Genomic DNA, 20,554 nt, shown 5'->3' with positions numbered 1-20,554 from the left:
GCAACAAAGTAAAACAGTGATAGTTCTTTGCTGGCAGCAAGCATCTGGCACGCTGACCTCACAGACTAACAGAAAATCTGCACATAAAACATTCATTCAGCTCTTTCTGGGGAAAAAGTCAGAAAAGTTTGTGCTTACCGTACAAAACTGCCCTGCATGCAGATGCAGAAGATGACATTTCACTGGCAGCACCTGGTGCCCATTCCCTGCCGGGAGGGCAGGATACCTGCATGGCCCCCGTCCCCAGGGCTGGCCCAGGAGCTGTGTGCCTCTTGCTGATGGACAGGGGTGAGCTTTTCCCCCATCAGGGCCAGAGACTTTACATTCAGCTCTGCCATCACAAAGCCTTTTTCATCTCATTTTTTCCTTCCATTGCCAACCCATTCTGCTGCCTCCCTCCCCATCAGTGTTTTTACAAATATCTGAAGTAGAAAGCTGAAGTGGAGCAATGCCAGTGTACTCCCAAGAAAACTCACCTGTACCTGAATGCTGAGATGAAATTCAGGAAAGTCAAAATATAAGCTCTAGGCAATGGCTTCTACTGAAAAGTGCTTGTGGCAAAGACATTACTGTGTTTTATGGAGGACAGAAACTGTTTTAAAGCAGACACTACCCATAGCCCGGGACTGCGCAACAGCCCCTTCATTCTTTGGGATTCTTGACATTCATTCTCATCGAGCCCTCCATACCAGCGTTATGACTTCATTTTTTAGCAGTTTCCACTCATGATATCACTAATAAAATTTCTGTGTCCTTCATAGAAATATGAGCTGAAGTTTTGTGTGAATGTTTTGGACTTTATGTCTTTTCTTTTTATTTTTTTCCAGACTCTCCTTTCTCCAGGTTATTGTGCTACTTTAACAGAAGGATATAGAGCTCTTATTTCAGGTCCAACCTTGGGGAGGTGCCTTTCTCTTTCTAAGCAGCTCCTTTCTGAGATGCTCAGCTGAGGAATTGTGGCAACTATTACCCACCCCTTGCTTTTATGTGAGAGCTCATGTCCTAATGGGGAAGTAACTCTTGCTCTTCCCACAAGTGGATGTTCAGGGCACTGCTGGAAGAGAGCATGGCACCTCAGCAGAGCAGTCCTAAAGAAAGAGTCATCACATCTCTTTTTCATTTAAACTTCCATTTTTCATCTGCTTATTTGGAGGAAAAAAAATCTAGCTGTTCTATCTCCCTTCAAGGCTGAGAAATTCCCTATCTGGCATTCCTTTTGGAGTAGTAAATCTTAGTGGTAGCAGCTCAGTAGAGAGTAGAAAAGCGGAAGATGTGTGATTTAAAGTTTTTTTTATCCTTCTAATTCAGTAGCAACAAATAGCCAAAGCTCAGAGACTGGCACAACAATATTATAAAAAGAAAAAAAAAAAAAAAAAAAAAAAAAAAAAATATGGTAAATAGGCACCTTTTCATTATTTCAGCATCAGAGTTGTGCTGGCAGTGCTGGTCCCAGACTGAACTTAGGGAGCCAAAGTCAAATGAAGTTGGCATGAAATGACACCCACTATCACATCTACTCGAGTCACAGTCTCACTACAGTTTTCAAGCTAAGTCAACATTACCTCATTAGCAGTTCAGTAGGAAAGCTGGTGAGAGAAATTCCCTCACATGTGAAGGAAGAGATGTTTATTGGTAAATGACCAGTGCGTCTATTCCCCACTCTACACAACCACAGTCAGCACTGGACCTTTCTCCACTGCTCTGCCTGTGGCATCTGGGCTACCAGAGAGTGAGGTGCAAATGGGATCCTGGCCCCTTACACTTATTAAACATCCCTCAACAGGTCTCACCATAAAGGCCTGTTAAGTACTGATGCTCTTCTCACATTCCAGATTGTGAAATTAATTTTTCCCTGCCTACATTCACTTTGTAGTTCAATCATATAGCTTTCTCCCCCTTTTTCTTCTGTTAATGCACATGAATTCTTGAAATGGTTTTTGATATTTCCTTACTCTCATATATATATATGTCTGCTCCAGATACAGCTACATTTGAACACAGATATCAGAAGAGCAAATACTGTGTTTGCTTTGGGATCTGAAAGACCTTTTGCTGCCTTGCAGAGCAATATATAAAGTCAACCAATTTCATAACTAAATACAAGGTAGAACTTGGACAATAACATGTACTATCATATTTGAAACATTGTTCAAATCCAATCTCTTTTTCAATACAGATTCAGCACAAAACTTGGGTGCAATGAGAGTGCCTTTGTATCTACATATTTGGGTTTGATGAAATGATTGAAAAGTAATGTTACACTTAATGTAGGTAGTGCTTCCTTCTTTGCCCCACTTTCCCCTCAACTGGCAGAATTAAGAAGGAAAAGACTTTGAATGAAAATATCAATTTTCTCCTAACATCTCTATATATCTACCCCTGCTTTTAGCAATATCTTTCTGTCTGCTATATGTGGATAGAGATCATGAGTTGGAACGGGAAGTAGGGCAGCACCACTGGTCTTTCTGCTGTTCAGAGTCAAATAAAGATCTATTTCAGTTCCTCCCTCTTCAGGGGGAACTGCTCATAAGTAGAAGGGAGTCTTTTTCCTGTCATCTTACACCACCTCAGTCACTCACCTTTGGGGATGCTCTGTGTAAAGCATTAAATTATTTTAATGCGCTTTATATCCATGCTGGTGCTGTTAATGACTGCCACCAATGACTGATTATGATACTGCATTCATACTCCACCTCTTGCTGCTTCTCATGTTTTTCAGTCTCATTCCATTACAGTCAACATTTACATGCTGAAGACAGCTCTTCAAGGCACTCTGGAGGCTTGACAGTGCAATTGTTAGCAGGAAACAGCATGAGAATTTGTGGTTTAGGGTATAAATACATAGTGTTTAAGCCATACTGCCACCCTTATTCCTGTGAACACTAATAAAGAAGTGTGGACATAAAAAATGCTGATTATTTCTGTGCTCTGCTATAAAAGAGAACACTGCATAATATTGCCCCAACCATCTGTGCAAAATGGCTAGTCACTGGAAGTTCTCTCATAGTCACATTTCATACATACTTTTTCTGCTATACAAAACCTAATTTTCCTTAATGTCACTCTGCTAGTACGTTATCACCTATTTCTCTGCACTTTTGCACTGCTCAAATGATGAGAGAAAGGCACAGTAGCAGGGAATTAGGTATCTCCGAGAGTTTTGTGAGTTAATGGCTGGTGTCTTAATCATCATGATGGTCCGCTCTTCTGCTTTCCAGTAAAAATGAAGTCCAGAAAGGGATGTTGTTGCTTTTTCTTTTATTTGTTTTATTTGTTGCTTTGAATTTATGTTTTGTAACACTGTAGGCTTTGCTCTAAACATTTACTAAGGTCACTGCTACAGAGAGGCTCTGCTGAGTCCTCTTTCATTTGATTCTATATTAAATGTGAAAGGAAGTTAAAGAAACTACATTCTGGACTTTTCAAAGTGGTGCGCCTACAACTGTGATGCTGTCAGTGCTTCATCTGCTGAGATACTTGTTTGGCTCAGCAAACCCAAGTACCTCATAGTTCAGCTGCATTGCTCCTACTCTTGCTGTGGTCCCATCTGCGTGGTCAGCTGAGTACTGGAGGATCCATGCCCCTGGGGAAGTACAAATTCTGTCATCCATTTATCAACACACATGGAGCATCTCCTATCATTTCCTGATTCAGTGCTCTGATAACTGCAGTTTAACTTTTGCATGCCTGTAGCATCTTATAGGTTTTAAAAAACATTTTAAAGGACTGAATTTGTAATATCTCTATTACTATATGCATAAGGCTGTGTTCAATCCTTCATTCTGTAGCTTGTATTAATAGCAGGAGTTGCTGTGACTCAGGAGCAAGACTTGCACTTGGCTTTGTTGAACTTCATGAGGTGCTCCTGGGTGCACTGCTCAAGCCTGTCTAGGTCTCTCTGGGTGGCACCCCACCCCTCAGGCATGTCAGCCACACCACAATTTGCTGTCATCTGCAAACTTGCCAAGAGTGTTCTCGATCCTACAGTCAGAGTCACTGATGAAGATATAAAGAACACTGGTTCCTGTACTGACCCCAGTGGGGCACCACTTATCACTGATATCTTTCTGGACATCAAGACATTAATGATTATCAGTTGCCACGTCCATCCATTGTATCTATATCTTTACAATTTGGAGAGAAAGGATGCTGTGGCAAACCATGTCAAAAGCCTCACTGTAGTCCAAATGGAGGTCAGTAGCTCTTCCCTTGTCTGCTGATGTAGTTATGCCCCATAGAAGGTCACCAGGATGGTCATTAAGCACTTGCCCTTGGTGAAGCCATGATGGTTGTCTGCTATCACCTCCCTCTGTTGCAAGTGCATTAATTTAGCTTCTAGAGGGATCTACTCCATGATCTTCCTTGTTAGAGAGGTGAGCCTGACAGGTCATTAATTCCCTGAGTTATCCTTTCTACCCTTCTTAAAAACATCCCACCTTCCCAAGAAAACCACCACATGACCTGATAAACTAAATAGGTCAAACTTTGTTTCAGATGCTCTTCCTGCACTCTGCAATGTTTCTCATTCAGTCATCACGGTGTTGTCTTCACATGTGTCCTCTCACATCCACGGGGAGCAGGAGTGGAGCCTCACTCTTGATCTGCTTTCCCAAAGGCAATGCACAAATCTGCTTTTTCTATCAAAAATCATGTGCACTCAGGGCAGAAAATAATCTTGACCTTCTAGTGGGTTACAGAATTCATGTTTTGATTTTACTGGATAGCCAGCAGTGGAATATCCGACTTAAAGAGTACAGTTCTGCAGCTCTGATATGGGCAAGGGTAAGACACTTGAGCATAGAGGTCTGCCACAGATTTGTACAGAGCACTTCAATACCAGCTAAGGGCAGTTCTCAACGCATTCATAGCAGAGGCAGTCTTAAGCTGCAAAACTTCAAGTTCTGGAATACCCAGGGGACAGTTTAAGATGGTTTATGTAGGGATTTGCAGCTATTCTTCAAAGCTCTGAAATTTAAGGAGATCCTAAGATCCAGATCTAAGCTTAGGACTCAGGTTTAACTCACTGTGAATAATAGTGTCTTCTCCCAGCCTCCTCCCAAATTTCTCCACATTTTCTTTTGTTTTGACTAGCAAGTTGCTTCCATGAAAACAAGCTGTTCACTGAAAAATACCTACAGTGGAAACAGATCAGTCTTTTATCGCTTTAAGAATTTATGGCATTCTTGTAAAACTATGCAATTAATATTGCTAATGGTATTAAATCACAGAACAAGTTGAAAAAAACTTTTTCTCTTGGGTCTTTCCCTGACTTTCATTTGTTTCACATGAAGATCACACTGTAGGGTAAATACAGCACTACTATAATTGCAGTGGTGATGGTATGGTATCACCCATGGGATGGTGCCTATGTCCTGGCTAATAAATTCTCCTTTCACCCCAGGCTGCCTCCCAAGTGCCACACAAGCAGACATCACTACTGTTTGGGGCTGTTTTTGTTTTTCTGTTCTTTGTTTGTTTGCTTTGTTTTTAAAATCATCTGAAGATCCACATAGTGAAGTACATATAACACAGGGAAGATCCAATATATCCACTACCTGACCCTTCTGGACATAATGCTTGGTAATTCCCTCTTTCTGCCTGGGAGATGTTTGAGATGAAAATCTCTGTAAATATGCCAATAATATTATAATTCTGCAAACACAATTCTCTTCAAAATGGCTTACAATGCACTACATTAATCTCTGGTCAAATTCCTGACTGACAGCAAAATAAACACCCTTTAAAACTGTATAGGTGAATGATGAGAAAATTATTAAAATCATAAAATAAAATTGATCCTGTGAAAAGCAATGAGGTCAAATAACACAAATACTGATCCCCAGTAAAAGACCCAACAGTGCTCTAGATAAATGCTGATTTGGATCATAGGAAGCCCAGAATGTGTTACTGCCTGCCATCTCTCTGCTGCTCACCGCTCTGGGCTGTTTGCACATGGCAGGTATGGAAGGGGAGACTGATGGTAATGCTGACAAACTCATAGGCTTCAATCACAAGTGTTGGCCTGTGAGGACATGTGAGGACATGTGGGGTAGTGATACACTGGGATGGGTGAAATATAGAAACACGTCACTGTGGTTATCTCCAGTAGGTAGGATTAGCTGGAGATCCAATTTGATCAGCAAAAATCAGCAGCTACATTATCTTCTAGTTCATTTTACAATAAATTAATGGCAAATATTTTAAAACATGGAAATTAAATAAATGTGTCCCAATCTGGGAGTGTGTTCCTGTAGGACTACACTGGCATGGAATGAGCTAAAAAGAGTATTTCATATGTTATTTCCCTGGCGTCTTCTAATTAATTTTGCAAATTCTCTGAGATGTGCTTTCACCTTTGAGAAAATCCATTTCCTCTGATTTGTATCAACTGCTCATTTACCACTCCTTCTTGAGATTTCTCACTCCTGATTTATGAATCCATTTAAAGGCTTTCCTTTGAACAGTGCCCCCCCACCACTGTGTCAATTATTTCCCTGCGTTAGCTCTGGCACACAGGACTTCTGACTCTCCTGAGCAATTAACCTGACAGTTATCAATAGCAAACACCATGCGCTGTAACAAAATGCTGCTGAGCTGGGAGCCATAAGGCAATGAGTTGTACAGCACAGCTAAGAAAAACGTGATAGTAAAATGGTTAGCCCACCTGACTTCTTAGAACCTTCAGCAGACAACATGCTTTGTCAATGGAAAGCTCAATCTCCTGACCTTCCAATGTTCCGAGCTCCACAGAGAAAGCGTAATGCATGCACGCATATAGAGGTGTATGCATATGTTTAGTCTGTAATATCAACGCCAGTCTGTATGACTGGGTTTCTTTAATTATGAGGATCAGCAGATAAAAACAGGAGTCCTTTAATTCAAATTCAGACAAGGGGCTGAAGAACCTCTGTTACAAAGGCAGGCATGGAGACCTGGGTGTGTTCAGCATGCAGAAAAGAAGGTTCAGGGAGACCTCACTGCAGCCTTCCAGTACTTAAAGAGAGCTTATAAACAGGATCTTTTTATATAGCTAGCTAATTACAGGATAAGGGAGAAAGGTTTTAAACTAAAAGAGGGGAGCTTTAGATTAGCTGTCACAGGAAAAAAAAATCACTGAGAGGGTGGTGAGGTGCTTGAACATGCTGCCAAGAGAGGTTGTGGATGGCAGTTAGGTCAGAACTAGATGCTCTTTGAGGTCTCTTCCTATCCAAATCCTTATACAGAATGATATTTGTGTTCCATTTCACATGAGCAGACTTACTGGTCTCAGGCAGAGTCCTCACTGTTATGCCTATTCTGGGCTTTTATTTGTAAGTTTGCCAGTATCAAACAGTGGTAACATATCACTTTATGTGCCCAATGCGCAGGAGGTTTCCCATGTTACTGTGAATGTATAGACATGGCTTATCTCTTCTTTGAAACATCTCTCTTTCTTCCCTCTTCCTCCCAGCTGGGCATGACTTCTGTGAAATCAGACAGCTTACTGTCAGTCGCCAGAATTTTTTCCTGGGCTTGGCAGAATATGCAATGCAATGAAAAAGGGAATCTGCTTCATTAAACAGTTAACTGAGTACGAAGCCATATTGAGAAATTACATCTGAATTGCTGTTTTTTGTGGGTTTTTTTTTTTGTGCCACATCATCATCTAAAGTAGACCACATCATTTTTTATCTTTTTATTTGATAGAAACTCTTGTGTGCAGAAAAAAGTTACCTCATCATAAAATAAAAAGGCTTGGCACCCTCAGTGATTGTTCTCTAATATTCATCCACCGAAGAACGGCAGCTTCTCTGATTCAATGCCAATCACTCATCATGTCAGTTAACAGACACATGTACTGGGTATCTGAGACCAACCCAGGATTCTGAAATTGTCCATGACCTCAAAACTTACTCTGAGTTGGTGCTAAAGAACATCTGAAGGTTAATGTAATCTGTATATGGTACATGGAAGGAATATATGCTTTGCCAAGTCTTATACATAAGCTCTATGGGATTGCATTACTCTGCATATCACATTAATACCAGTTAATAGGGAATTAGTGCCACCTAATGTAAAATTGTTATCCAAGTGTCTTCAAGTATAAAAAAAGACTTTCTCATTCTCTCTTCATTTGCAATAAGCATTTGCAAAATAAAAATAACCTTGAATTATGAAGCTGTTAAATATTATATAATCCTATAATATTAAATATTGTTTATTTGTATTACATAAACTTTACCTTTGATTAGCAGCACATAATCTGTTCTATTCTAACTGAGAAATTGGCCTTTTTGTGGTGCTCTAAAGGATTAATTGTGGTAATGAAATGCTTCCCTGTCACACTCCTATGTAAACTATAATTATTTTGGCTCCAGTTCTGCAAATGTTCATGCAAACTCTTAATTGTACTCAGGTGAGGAGAATTAATGCATCTATAAATGTTAATGTGAACAGAAGCAACATCCTATGTGTAGCTTTTCCTTTTACTAAAGGTAAAGTCCAAATTCCAAAGATCACTCCGTCCCTCTGGATAGTCTATAGGAGAAAAAATAATCCTTTAATAAGGATTAGTGAGAGCAAAGATAAATATGAAGAAGTGCTCTGGTTCCCCAAGAATTACCTATCAGATATCTTCTATTGGAATCCAATTTGCTAAAAATAAAGAATACTTTAGAAAAGAAAGAGCAAAGAATGAGGAATCTTAATTAAAAAATAATAAAAGAAAATAAAATAAAAGTTGCAGTTTCACCCAGCATCCCTTTCATGGAACCACACACCAGCCCTTGGGTGAGCTGCCTGCAAGCCTCCCTCACCTGCCTGCCTCTTAGGTTTGCAGTACGCAGTGATGCCTGAGTGCTGAACCCCTCACCTGACCCAGAGGCACCAAGGGAAGTGCTTCCAGTGGCTGCAGAGATGGAAGAACACTCTTCAGTATCCAGATTAAATGTCTGTGCTGGGAAGACAAAGTGCATGCAACTCTACAGGTTTTGCATGTAGCAAAAATACAGCTGAGATGAGGACAAGTTTCTTTGCTGAAACACAGTCACACGAGTCATCCTGGCCCAGTTTGACATAAATGCAGTGACCCAGGCTACATATTCCACTATTTAGAATGACTCAGCTAAGATGGAACTTACTAAATTGGATGAGCCCAAGTCAGGATGAAAAATATAGGTAAAACTTTTGCTGAGAAAGCTTTGTTTTATCTTTTCATTTCATTTTAATGCCAGCATATGCTGAGGCACTATTATTATATATTTTAGAAAGGATGCAGCTGAGCCGAGATTACTTTAGACAATGCAACCATATATCAGAATAAGCTTTTAAATGTTTGAACTAGAATACATCAGGCTATTGAGAAGAAGAGGTGGTTACTGGCAAATTCTTCCATTTACTTTAAAAAAAAAACACCATCGTACAAATCAGTCCCTGACACCTTAGAAAGACTCAGAAGGAGCTATTAGTAAATGACATTACCAGAGCATTTTAAAATGTTTCACTCATAATGCTGTAGCCGATTCCAGGTGGGCAGAAATGCAACTACATTGGGTTTGTTGCATGATAGATAGGGTAACAGAAGTGAGGTGAGGAAAATGTGACATTCTTAGTTTTTCTGCTATATTCAGTAATCTTGGTGCAGGTCTGATACGAAAACTGGATTTTAATGAATAGCAGCTAAGAGAGGGTTAGGGACAGAGGATAAGATGATTATTTATACTGTGAATATGTTGAGAGCCACTATTTGGTTACACAAAAACATTTGTAATAAAGTAGTTCATATTTCTTAGAGGGAAATTTGAAATTTTTGGAAGAATTAAATCAATTGAATACTTAAATTTTTTTTTAAAAAAGCCATCCAACCAAACAAACATCGACCCACAATTTGGCACAGTGAACATGACTTTGCAGTTCCTTGGAAAGAAAACTGTTACTCTAAAACTAAAACACGGAGTGTTTTTTAGATGAATTTTAGCACAGTCCAAATGCTTACACTGAAATACAATGCTTAGCTTTGCTAGATGAGATGTTTTGACTCTAATAAAATGAAATGACTAGTGCTGAAGAGATTTTAATAAATCAACTGCATACATTTCCTTTCTTGACGAAATAGTTTTAAAATTGCACTATCTTCAAGTGATAGTACATAATAGAAAATGCAAAATCTAGTTGTAGGAGTAATTATTTGTGTCATGCACTCCTTCCCTCTTATATTGCAACTTCTATTTAACCCATGTTTTTGTCATTAATGTAAATGACAAATAAATAAATAAATAAATAAATGCTTGAAGCTGCCTTTATAACAGGTTATGTATTTAAAGCACAAATTGTCTCTGTCAGAAATATTACTCATTCTGATGCACAGAATATATGTTCTGGAACAAATGCACAAAGTTGTATGATCCGGCCTCTGAGAAATGATTATGAGTTTAGTAGTAAATGGTTTACCTGTTTCAGGGAGCCTCTGATGGACATAAATGGAAAGCTGAGGTGCCTCTGACTGCTGAGCTGTGTTCAAATGTGTAGTTGAAACTATCTTCCAGGTGTTAAATGATGACATACTTTTCAATAATGTTTGTCACTTAATCTTTCTGAAACACCTGTGCACCAGTGGGGAGGACTGCACAAGAAGTTCTCAGGCCCAGCATGGCCTTTCGAGACAGCCTGGCTCCTTGCCTTGCCTCATTTCCCTGCCTCATCCAGCTTTAACTACAGATGATGCTATTTCTGCTGCCAGCATGCAAAGAAGATATCCTGCTGGGCTGAGGAAAGGATAGGGCATATAGTGTCTCCACATAAAAAGCCAGAGAAATACTGCCCTTGCACCAGTCTCTGTGCAAACAATTTGCCAGTATGGGCATCCTATTCCAAATAATGGACAATAATGAACCCTTTGCAAACTCTTTACACTTGTGAATTCAGCCTCCGTGTTACTTAAAACTATGCACAAACTACCTTCCTCACCATGCTTTTCTCAAGATAGCCAAGGTTTCACAGGCAATTGAAAGCATTTTCATAGAATCACTAAATATCCATAGCTAGAAGGGTCCCACAAGAATGGTCTAACTTCAGGCTCCACACAGGACCATCCAAACTATACTTCTGAGAGAACCGTCCAAAGGCTCCTTGAACACTGGCGGCTCAGGGCCATGCCCACTGCCCTGGAGAGCCTATTCCAAGGCCCTACCAGCCTCTGGTGAAGAATATTATCACCAGAGAGCAGAGAGCTCAGTGCTGCCCCACTGCTCCCCATGTGAGGGGCTGCAGACCTCCATGAAACCTCCCTTCAGCTCCTCTGCTATGGGTTGAAGAAATCAAGGGATCTCAGCTGCTCTTCATATATCTTGCCCTCTAGACCCTTCCCCATCTTTTCAGCTCTTCTTTGGACTCTCTAATAGTTTTGTCCTTCTTATACCATGGCACCCAAAGCTGCTCACTGCAGGTGAGGCTGTACTTGAGCAAAACTCTCACTCATCCACTGATCTGACAGTGCTAGACCTGATGCACTCCAGCACATTTTATGTAAAAGCAGATGACTTCACTGAAACTGAAGGCAAAAGAACCCCACATCATACTGTCATTTGTCTTGTCAAATGAGTTGTCACCTTGTCCCTCCTCCATGTCAAAAAAGCTGGGTAGCAGCAGCTGGTTATGTGCTCAATCTTACAGAAAGTTTTGAGAACAGTGTTACAAGAGCTACTAAAATAAATGCAGAAAGGCATCACTGGAGTTAGAGACTGTTCAAACTGGGCAGATCACTCAGCTGTATTTTTGCCAGGTGAGAGAATTGGATTTGGATATAATAGCAATTTTGTGTGTATCATTAAACCTTATAGTATGGGTTATGATAGTTGTGTTGTATAAAAGAGTTACAGCAGTGAGACAATTATACATATAAAATGAGTGTAGTGTCAAGTGGTGTTCAAAGGGTGAACATAGGGGTCCCACACAACATCTCTGCTTGGTTAGATGGTGAGGATAACCTTAGCTGTACAGACAGAAAAGTTAGCAGAAATCACTTCACTTAAAAACCTAATGCTTCTCAAGAGGGCGTCTGGCCAAAACTGATGGAATAGCTGAGGAAGACAAATATTAGCTGGATTAAACATTAGCTTGGGACTTACAAGGAGACTTTAGAAAAAGGAAGATCTTGTTAGGTAGGAGTAATAAAGCAGCATGAAATGTGTGTGGGTCTGGGTGCTTTAGGAGCAGCATCTTGGGGAAAGGCAAAGAAGGGTGTGGAATGCTTGTTGGGGTCTCTTAGTATTTTGTAAGTTTCTACCATTGTGATGGATCTCCCCTGTTTTTGGTATCGATCCTGAATGTGTAGGTCGCAGATTGCCAGTTATTTATGTGATGTCAAAAAAGCAATCATTAATTAGATCTTAATTTGATTGAAACCATGTAATAGTAGGAGATTTTCTCTATATCAGCCATATATATTGCAGTGAGGTATTCTGGGCTTGGGTAACTGCTGCTTCTGTCCACAAAAAGAGTTTATTTCCCATATCCTCCCCAACTTCTCACACTTTGAATATCTCATTAGCAAATGCATATGTCAGAAAATATATTTCTTCCCCTATCATTATGCGAATAAATTATATGCAATGTTAAGAAATAGTCAAATAGCCTTCATACTAAGACCACTGATCAGATTTACCAGATCCTATAAAAAAGAATGCTGAGTACTGGAATGTGAAAATAAATAAACAAAGAAAAAAAAAAAAAAAACAACGATGAATACACAGGAGTGAAGATTTCTCCATGACACTGTACCCTTCTCTTAGGATGGTTAAATTCAGTTAGCACACTGAGACACCAGTGGCTTCCAAGGTGAAAAAAAGAGGACAAAACCCCTTTCTAGAGGAATTCATTTTTAAGCCTCAGGGTCTCTACTATGTTTTAGAGATCAGTAAGAAAGTGCACAACACCACGGCAGTTTTGCTTGCCTTTGATCTCTTCTTGCTGCAAGAACAATAAATGCTTTATTCCAAGAAAGCTGGTTTGTTTGTTTTCTAAACCATTTATTTGAACTGTCTTCAATTAAAAAGAAAAGCACATTTTACTGTATCAGATATACCAGTAGATTCATATTAAGCCATGAAATAGTTCTTTTCCATGCTGTCATGATCAAGTTGTGTACAATGAGTGAAATTGGTCTCTGCACATCAACAGTGCAAGGCTTACTGCATCACTCACATTCCAATTACACTTTCAGAGCAGTCCACTGGCATTAGGAAGGCCCATTTGCCTGCAGATGTACAGCACACAGTATGATCCACTTATCCTAGATGGTGAGCTTTCTCTGAGGTTTCGAAGCTTGCCCTTTCCTCTCAGCTTCATTAAAATAAATAAATAAAATTATTCTTGAGATTTTTGTGGGATTTTATGTATCTGAAGAAAAGCCTGTCAGAAAATAAAAACAAAAAATTATTTAAAAGCAAACATATAGGCCATGAGTTATGAATATGAACAATCCTGTGTATACATTTCCTTCCCTTGATGCCATTTCTTCATTTCATTGCAAAACTGGATAGTTTTCTTTTCTTCTGCTGTTGATTTTTATTTCAGAAGAATCTGACAGAAAGCATATCGTATGTTTTCTGACTGCAGTAAAATCAAGTCAGATGCTTCACTGCAGTATGAACTTACTACTGTATATTAAGAATTAAATAGGAAGCTGATTGTAGCAGATTTATTTGTCAGAGCTATATCTTTAAAGACATACCTCACAGTGTGATTCATTTTCAATGAAATTAGTTATTTTTGCTCTGCACTGTAATCTTCTCAGGGAGATATCTAACGTAGTTTGAATGCAAATTCAACCCGGGGGAAATAAAACACATAGGAGAACCAATGTAGTCATATTCCATTTCCATTAATTCTTTTATTTGTTAACCTCAAATTTGTTTCAGTCTCTATCAGATACCAATGCTGTCATTCTTACACTTCATTATGCCTTTCAATATTTTTCTTTCCTTTGAATTGAGTTATGTTTCCTGCTAGGAAAAAAAAATAAAATATCTGTAGTAGTTATATTTATTCAGATGTTGTGATCATGGCATACTAGAGCCAGCTCACGTTCATGTGTTGAGGAGAACAAAACAGGTATTGAGATTATCATCACTTATTTCATGGAATCAGAGAATCATTGGATGACTTGGGTTGAAAGGGACCTCGAAGATAATCTATGTAATTGATAAAGATGACTCTGTGGGACACAACTCATCACCAGCCGAACACAGAGCTGTTGACCACAACCCTCTGACTGAGATTTTCCAATCAATTCCTTATCCACTGAATAGTTCACCCTTCAAAGCCGTATCTCTCCAGTTTAGAGACAAGAATGTGGTGTGGGACCACATTCCTGCCCCCATCACTCTCAGCGAGCAGATTTGGGCTGTATACTTCTTGAGATTCTTCTTCCTTACTGATTTCAGGCACTCTTGGCTGGAAAGCTGCACCTTTCTAAAAAGGAAAGCATACAAATATATATATAGCACTCTGAGGGGATAAATTAAGATATATGATTTTAAGACCATAAAGCATAGGAAGAAGCTTACCAGAGGAGGCTTACTCTTTCAGAACATTTGTTCTTTTATTGCTGTAGATATCACAGACCAGACTGCCTGAACTGAACAACAGCAAGAGCACAAAAAAAAAAAAAAAAAAAAAAAAAAAAAAAAAAAAAAAAAAAAAAAAATTAAAGAAAATTACGATATAAAAGAGAATGTTATGATCTTGACAGTTCGTGGAAAATCTGTCTCCTAAGCTGTAGAATGCAGTGAGCACACAATGCTGCCAAAGTGAGCTAAAAGTCTCGTCCTACTCCTATTACAACCAATGGGTTTCTGCTTTATTGCTGATTTAGAAAAGATCTGTGATTAAAACTTGGAGCCCTTCAGCTGAAATTTGCTCTGGCATGTTGATAAATGCAAATCAGATCTTCAACCAGCCTCCTCTCCATCTCCTCTCCCTCTCTGTCCACCTGTTGGTGCCTCCAGTACAGCCCGAAAGTGTATTATATGTAACAGGAAAATGAACAAATTAACAATTGAAATGTCAAAAAGCCTTAATAGAGAGCAATAAGAGACTCCCTTTGCAAATTTTGTTCTGGGAAGCACTGAACAACACAGATGCTTTCCCTGGATAATGCTGGCCCTTGAAACAGCCATGGCTGAGTACCCACACTGCTGTGACCCACAGCCATTAACACAAGAGATAGCTGGAAGAATTAGTCTCAAGTTACTAGTAAATTGTTCATGCATTACTCTACTAGAAGCTCAGCTCTGATTTTATAATGTACAATTACATTGTTAAGTGAAGTTATTATTTCCAGGAAAAAGTAGCATCCAGGGACTGTCTATATTATGGGAGCATGAACTTACCTTTGATTGTAAACATGCTACCCCTGCAGTTCATCCTCTGACAATGAAAACTGTTGGGCAGACAAGGGATTTGAATGTGAAAAAGTAATGCCTTGTAGATACTACCAGATATATATTGATACTCTCAGGATAAAAATGTCTCCATCAGGTCAGTTCTGGAGGCTGGACCACTTCTTTTGTTTATTTGTTTTTCCAAAGATTAGCCAGTTTTTCAGTGATGGTCAGTATTAGTTCTGTCCTTTCTGCTATGAATTCATTCTGGGTCTGTTGGTGTAGCCTCCTCGCATTCTTGGCCTGGGAAATATGGTTTGATCAGCAGTCTTTCAAATATGTTTGTAAGCTTAGCAGGCACACTGCAGCCCACAGTTTAGGAGTTAATTCACTATTGCTATATCGCCTCTAAACACTACAATCTGCAGAAAACACAAACAAACTTAAGAGGTGCTAAAAATAAAATGCATTATTTGACATGTTCTACAATTATTATTACTATTATTTTTGTTGTGTTTGTGCACCTACTAAAAATAACAGGCAATCCTGTTATATTTCATTACATTATCCTATTTTGTGTAGTGAAGAACAGGCAGCTGAATGAGGCACGGCCAGTGAAGGCCTATATTATGCAGACTATTTCCATGTCAAAAGCTTGTTTTTCTTAACCACTGTTTAATGCTGCAGTGTAGTAAAAGAAATAACTACTTACTGTGGCAGTTAAGCAGTATTAATTCCATTATATTCCACATGCAACTGTTGCAAACAAGAGTCCTTCCCTTTTGTTTTCTATATTTCAGTATCATAGAATGGCTTGAATTGGAATGGACCTGAAATATTACCTAGTTCCAACCCCCTACTGTATAATGCGCCTGCAAGTACAAGTCCTGTAATGAAAGGGTTTCAGGTAAAAGGAATACCATACAGCTCTCAATTTAAAAGATAAAACTTTTTGCATCATTTGATTGTTTTGTATGAATGAAAACTAAAATGAAATCCTGTAACAGAGACTTTTTTTCAACAAGCTAAATGGCAAATTCCTGGGTCAGATGACTGCCAATTTAATAGGAAAATTAAACCAGTGGCCCAGTAGCTCTGTAAATTATTTGTGATTCAGGGAAGCATGAAATTTAGTTATGCACCATGCTTGGTCACCAACATATTGCTGTGCTGACATTTAACATAGCTGCATTTCTTTTCTTTCTCCGTTCATATTAGAAGTTCGGAAATACAGAAGTACTCTGAGGAAGATCTGGTAATAAAGCAGTATCACCCCTCCTATTGATGGTGCTTGTGAAAAGACAGCCTCCAGCTTGTTTATAAGCTCCTTTTAAATACTGAAAGGCTGAAATGAGGTATCTCTGGACCTGCTCCAACAGCTCCACATCTGTTCCAACCTGGTCCCCCAGACTTAGACTGCAGTCCAGATGGGGTCTCATGAAAGCAGAGCAGAGGGGACAATCTCCCTTGTGTGGTTGGCACATGGGTGACACGTAGGTTGCAACTCTCTTAAGGGCAAGAACATGTGGTGCTGGCACTGGGAGCCAGGTCTGCAGAGAAGCACCCCTACAGAGCTTCCTGGAGGAGATTTTTACATCATATGCAATAAGCTGTCCCTTATCCTTTCTCCTCACATACTCTTCCTTGCCTAACGTTTGAGTCAGTATGCAATAAGCTCATTGACACCAGCCCATATTCTATTACAATGAGGAAAAAAAAAGCTTACATATGCTAATTAAATAATACTACTAATAATGGTAATACTTATCATCTAAAAAAAGAATCCAGACCCATGGAATATTTCTGGCCTGTCATAATTAGCTGAACAGAATACCAAAGAGAAGATTTAAAATAGTAGACAAAAAGATTAACTTTCTACAATTGTGAATTTAAAAGATATTTAAAGTATAAACTGACCTAAATTTTTGAAATATTATTAGGGAGATCTATTTTACACAAAATAATAAGTTATAAGGAGCAAAATTTTCTACCAATAAAGCTGTCTCTTTTTTTGAGCCTGTTTACAGCTTTTATATACCAGGAAATAAGAGAAACTCTATTAAAAAATCCCAAACCAATACAAAAAAATAAAATACGTTCTCCTGTCACTCTTTCTTCCCATATCAACTTTTCATGGCTCACGGGATACAGTGATCTTATTTGAGATGGATTTGGGAGAACTACGATATAGAGCTATTACCGACAGAACACACACACACAGAAAAAGAAGAAAAGGAAGGGAAATGAAGGGGGAAGGAAGGGGGAAGACGGAAGGGGGGAAGGAGAAAGGGGAAAGGAGAGGAAAGGAAAGAGCACCAAAGCTAGACAGGTAGAAATCATGAGTTTTAAAAACTGATCACAGGCTAACACATATCCTTGGGGAAGTGTTGCATTTTGGATTTTAGGCATTTTTCATGCAAGAGTTTCTAATGCGTGAACAAGTTTTAACTTAGCCTTATTCAGGTATCTTTGTATCTCTTGCTAAGCCTTCACCACTTTTAATTTCTCATAAATCACATCCTTATTGTTGATTTTAAAAAGTATATACGGTTGATTTATTTGAATTTCACACTAAATTAAATGCTTTTAGAGATAAATAGTTTTATGTGTTTTATAAAGTGCCAGAAGAGCTTCTTCCAAGAGAATTTAACTGCAAATAGAATATTCTCTAGCATGATTTGAAAGGTGACTGCTAGAACAGAAATGGTATCAGGTTTGCAGTCAGTTCAGAGCTTTATTAAGGGGCTTCAGGGGCACATATTTGGGAGCAGTATAAGCATAAACTTATGTGTCTTGCAGCTCAAGCATCACTTCGTGTTTCATGTGTGTAGAATCTGTTACAATGAGCGTCTCTCCTATTCTGCAAATGGTCTTAAGCAGGATTGAAAGTGAAATTCTGTATGTTAGATGTTCACCCTTCCAAATGATGCAAGTATCAAATGGAAAGAACAGCAATTCAAATCACAGCTCAAATACTTAAAACTTATCACAGCTTGCCTGTAATTGTGTGGTGCAAAGACTGACAATACTAGATACTCATATAATTAATGTAGTGTCTTGGTTTATGAGTGAGATATTACAGACATGGCTTTTGAAAAAGAACAGAAGACTGCTATAGGTCATTGTCAAGGTTTGAATAGGAAAATGAACTTTGACAATTCCAAGTAACCAGAGGTGTATGACAAAAACACTAGAAATAAAAATCCCCAAATTAATGCTATTGGCCATAACTAAACTAGGTAAAGTAACTTCAGCAAGATGGCTCAACAGATAGCTGTGAAAACCTACGTGAGCTTGGACTTGTTAGATACTCAGACATTCTGCATTTTCACCATGTTTACTAATGATGTAGCATGCAGTGTGGGAGATTGCATTTGAGAGGTATTTCAACAATGACTAAGGTGGATGTCTTACAGCATTTTCTACTAAGTAGAATGTGATTTATCCCAGTAGGTGTCTGAGCACCACACAGTTGTTTACTCACTTCCTCCCTCCCCAGTGGAATGGGAAAAAGGACTGGGAAAAAAAAGGAAGTAGAATTCATGGTTTGAGATAAAACTATTTACTAAGGTAGAGAAAAGGAAAATTATTACAAACATATATACGCATAAATGTATACAACAAGTGATGCACAAGCAATTGCTCAACATCCCCCAACCAATGCCCAGATAGCCTCCTGAGTAGCACAAAAGCAAGAGCTGAACTCCCACCCCATTCAAAACTCCTCCTGCATGATGCCAAACAACATGGAATATCACTTCAGCCAGTTTAAGTCAGCCATCCTAATTCTGCTCCCTCCCAGCATCACTGAGAATGATGATGGCTCTGTACAATGCTGCTTAGCAGCAGCTATAAACATCAGTGTGTTGTTGACATTATTTTTCTCTTAGAACCATAACATGGCATCACACCTAACACGCTGAAGAAAAAAAATTGTCCCAGCTGAAACTAAGACAATACACACCCTTTATTCCATACCATTTCCATCATGCTCAGGCTCTGCAATTTTTACGCATCCTAACTGCCCTCATTACTATCACCTATCTGTCTTGCTTCGTGATATATATACACATACATATTATTCCCATACTCTACGGGTCCTTCAAGTAGATTGCCCATGGTATTCATTCAGTTCATAACTTCAATCCTTACCTTTATCTGTCTTTCTACATAGGAGAAAATATTCACAATATTGGATTACTACATGCAGAAACTAATTCTGGTTCCATCTGGGTTCATTCCTCTTTAACATGGGTAGCTCTTATTGCACTACTGTTAACAAGACATATAATAACCATAATAAAGATGACATGCAGTACTATGCAATAATTTAACACCATAGAGTTATTGACTGTAATTACCCAGCATCAGATCACCTTGAGGTACACACCAGACACCCCCATCATTCAGTGTTACCCAGCACATACACTCAAGTCCTTGAGCAAAAGCAAGCCCACAAGCAGGTTTGCCTTTGCCTGAGGCAGGAATAACTCAGACTGTCATGCTCAGAATGTTTTTTATCCCCTTCTGTGGCCTGCAGGAGTTTTGATTGGCCAGGACCAGCTTAACTGGCAAATTCAGGTGACTTTTGCTAAATATGCATATCAGTGTTTGAATGTCCCAGCACCTATTGCTCTCAATGTCATCTCTAACAGTCCATTGTATCATTTAATTTTTCCGGAGGCTGATACATGATATGGGATGTAACATACCCACCCAATACCATGCTCCTTAGCCCAGCTGCCCATGAGGTTTTTTTTTGGTAAGTGAATCCTGCTGTCTGACTCAATTCTTTCTGGAGTGCCATGTCACCACACAAGACTTGCTTTTCAAGACCCAGGGCAGTATTTTGTGCTGTAGCATGGAATATGTTTCCAGCCATCTGGTGGCTGCTTCCATCACTTTAAACAAATGGTGACTGACAAGGCAAGTTTATGGGAGAGAGATGTAACCCACCTGCCAGGCTTCCCTGTACTTATAGACATCTTTCTCCATACCAAAGAGGTTTTATCTGCTTGGTTTGCTTAATTATAATACATTTCACATTTGTGGCTAAGCTGTTGTATGAGAAACTGTTAATCACAACCTGAACCTCTGATTAACCAGCTGAGGCAAGCGTTGGGTCAGCTGCGGGAGCACAGGTGAAGGTAATTCAGCTGTGCTCCCAGAAGGGGTAGAGCTTGACTCCACCTTTA

General features: G+C 39.2%; 1 long non-coding RNA gene across 12 annotated transcripts in view; it reads right to left on the bottom strand.

Annotated features, from left to right (window-relative positions):
• Window positions 1-1,406: 1,406 nt before the first annotated feature.
• The window catches only part of LOC107321661, a 114,275-nt gene continuing 95,127 nt past the window's right edge, over window positions 1,407-20,554 (bottom strand). For 9 of the 12 annotated variants that reach the window (XR_004309151.1, XR_004309158.1, XR_004309150.1 and 6 more), the window contains 4 exons: window positions 15,369-15,662; window positions 14,544-14,614; window positions 5,025-14,448; window positions 1,407-3,583 (listed from right to left, as the gene is read on the bottom strand). This is a non-coding gene — a long non-coding RNA (uncharacterized LOC107321661). Of the gene's footprint in view, window positions 3,584-5,024; window positions 14,449-14,543; window positions 14,615-15,368; window positions 20,287-20,554 lie in introns of those variants that run through there. The other 3 variants (XR_004309147.1, XR_004309159.1, XR_001558611.2) reach the window with 3 other exon arrangements.

This window comes from Coturnix japonica, chromosome 1, assembly GCF_001577835.2.
Source record: "Coturnix japonica isolate 7356 chromosome 1, Coturnix japonica 2.1, whole genome shotgun sequence".
NCBI lineage: Eukaryota > Metazoa > Chordata > Aves > Galliformes > Phasianidae > Coturnix > Coturnix japonica.
This window is presented reverse-complemented; position numbering and strand designations above follow the sequence as displayed.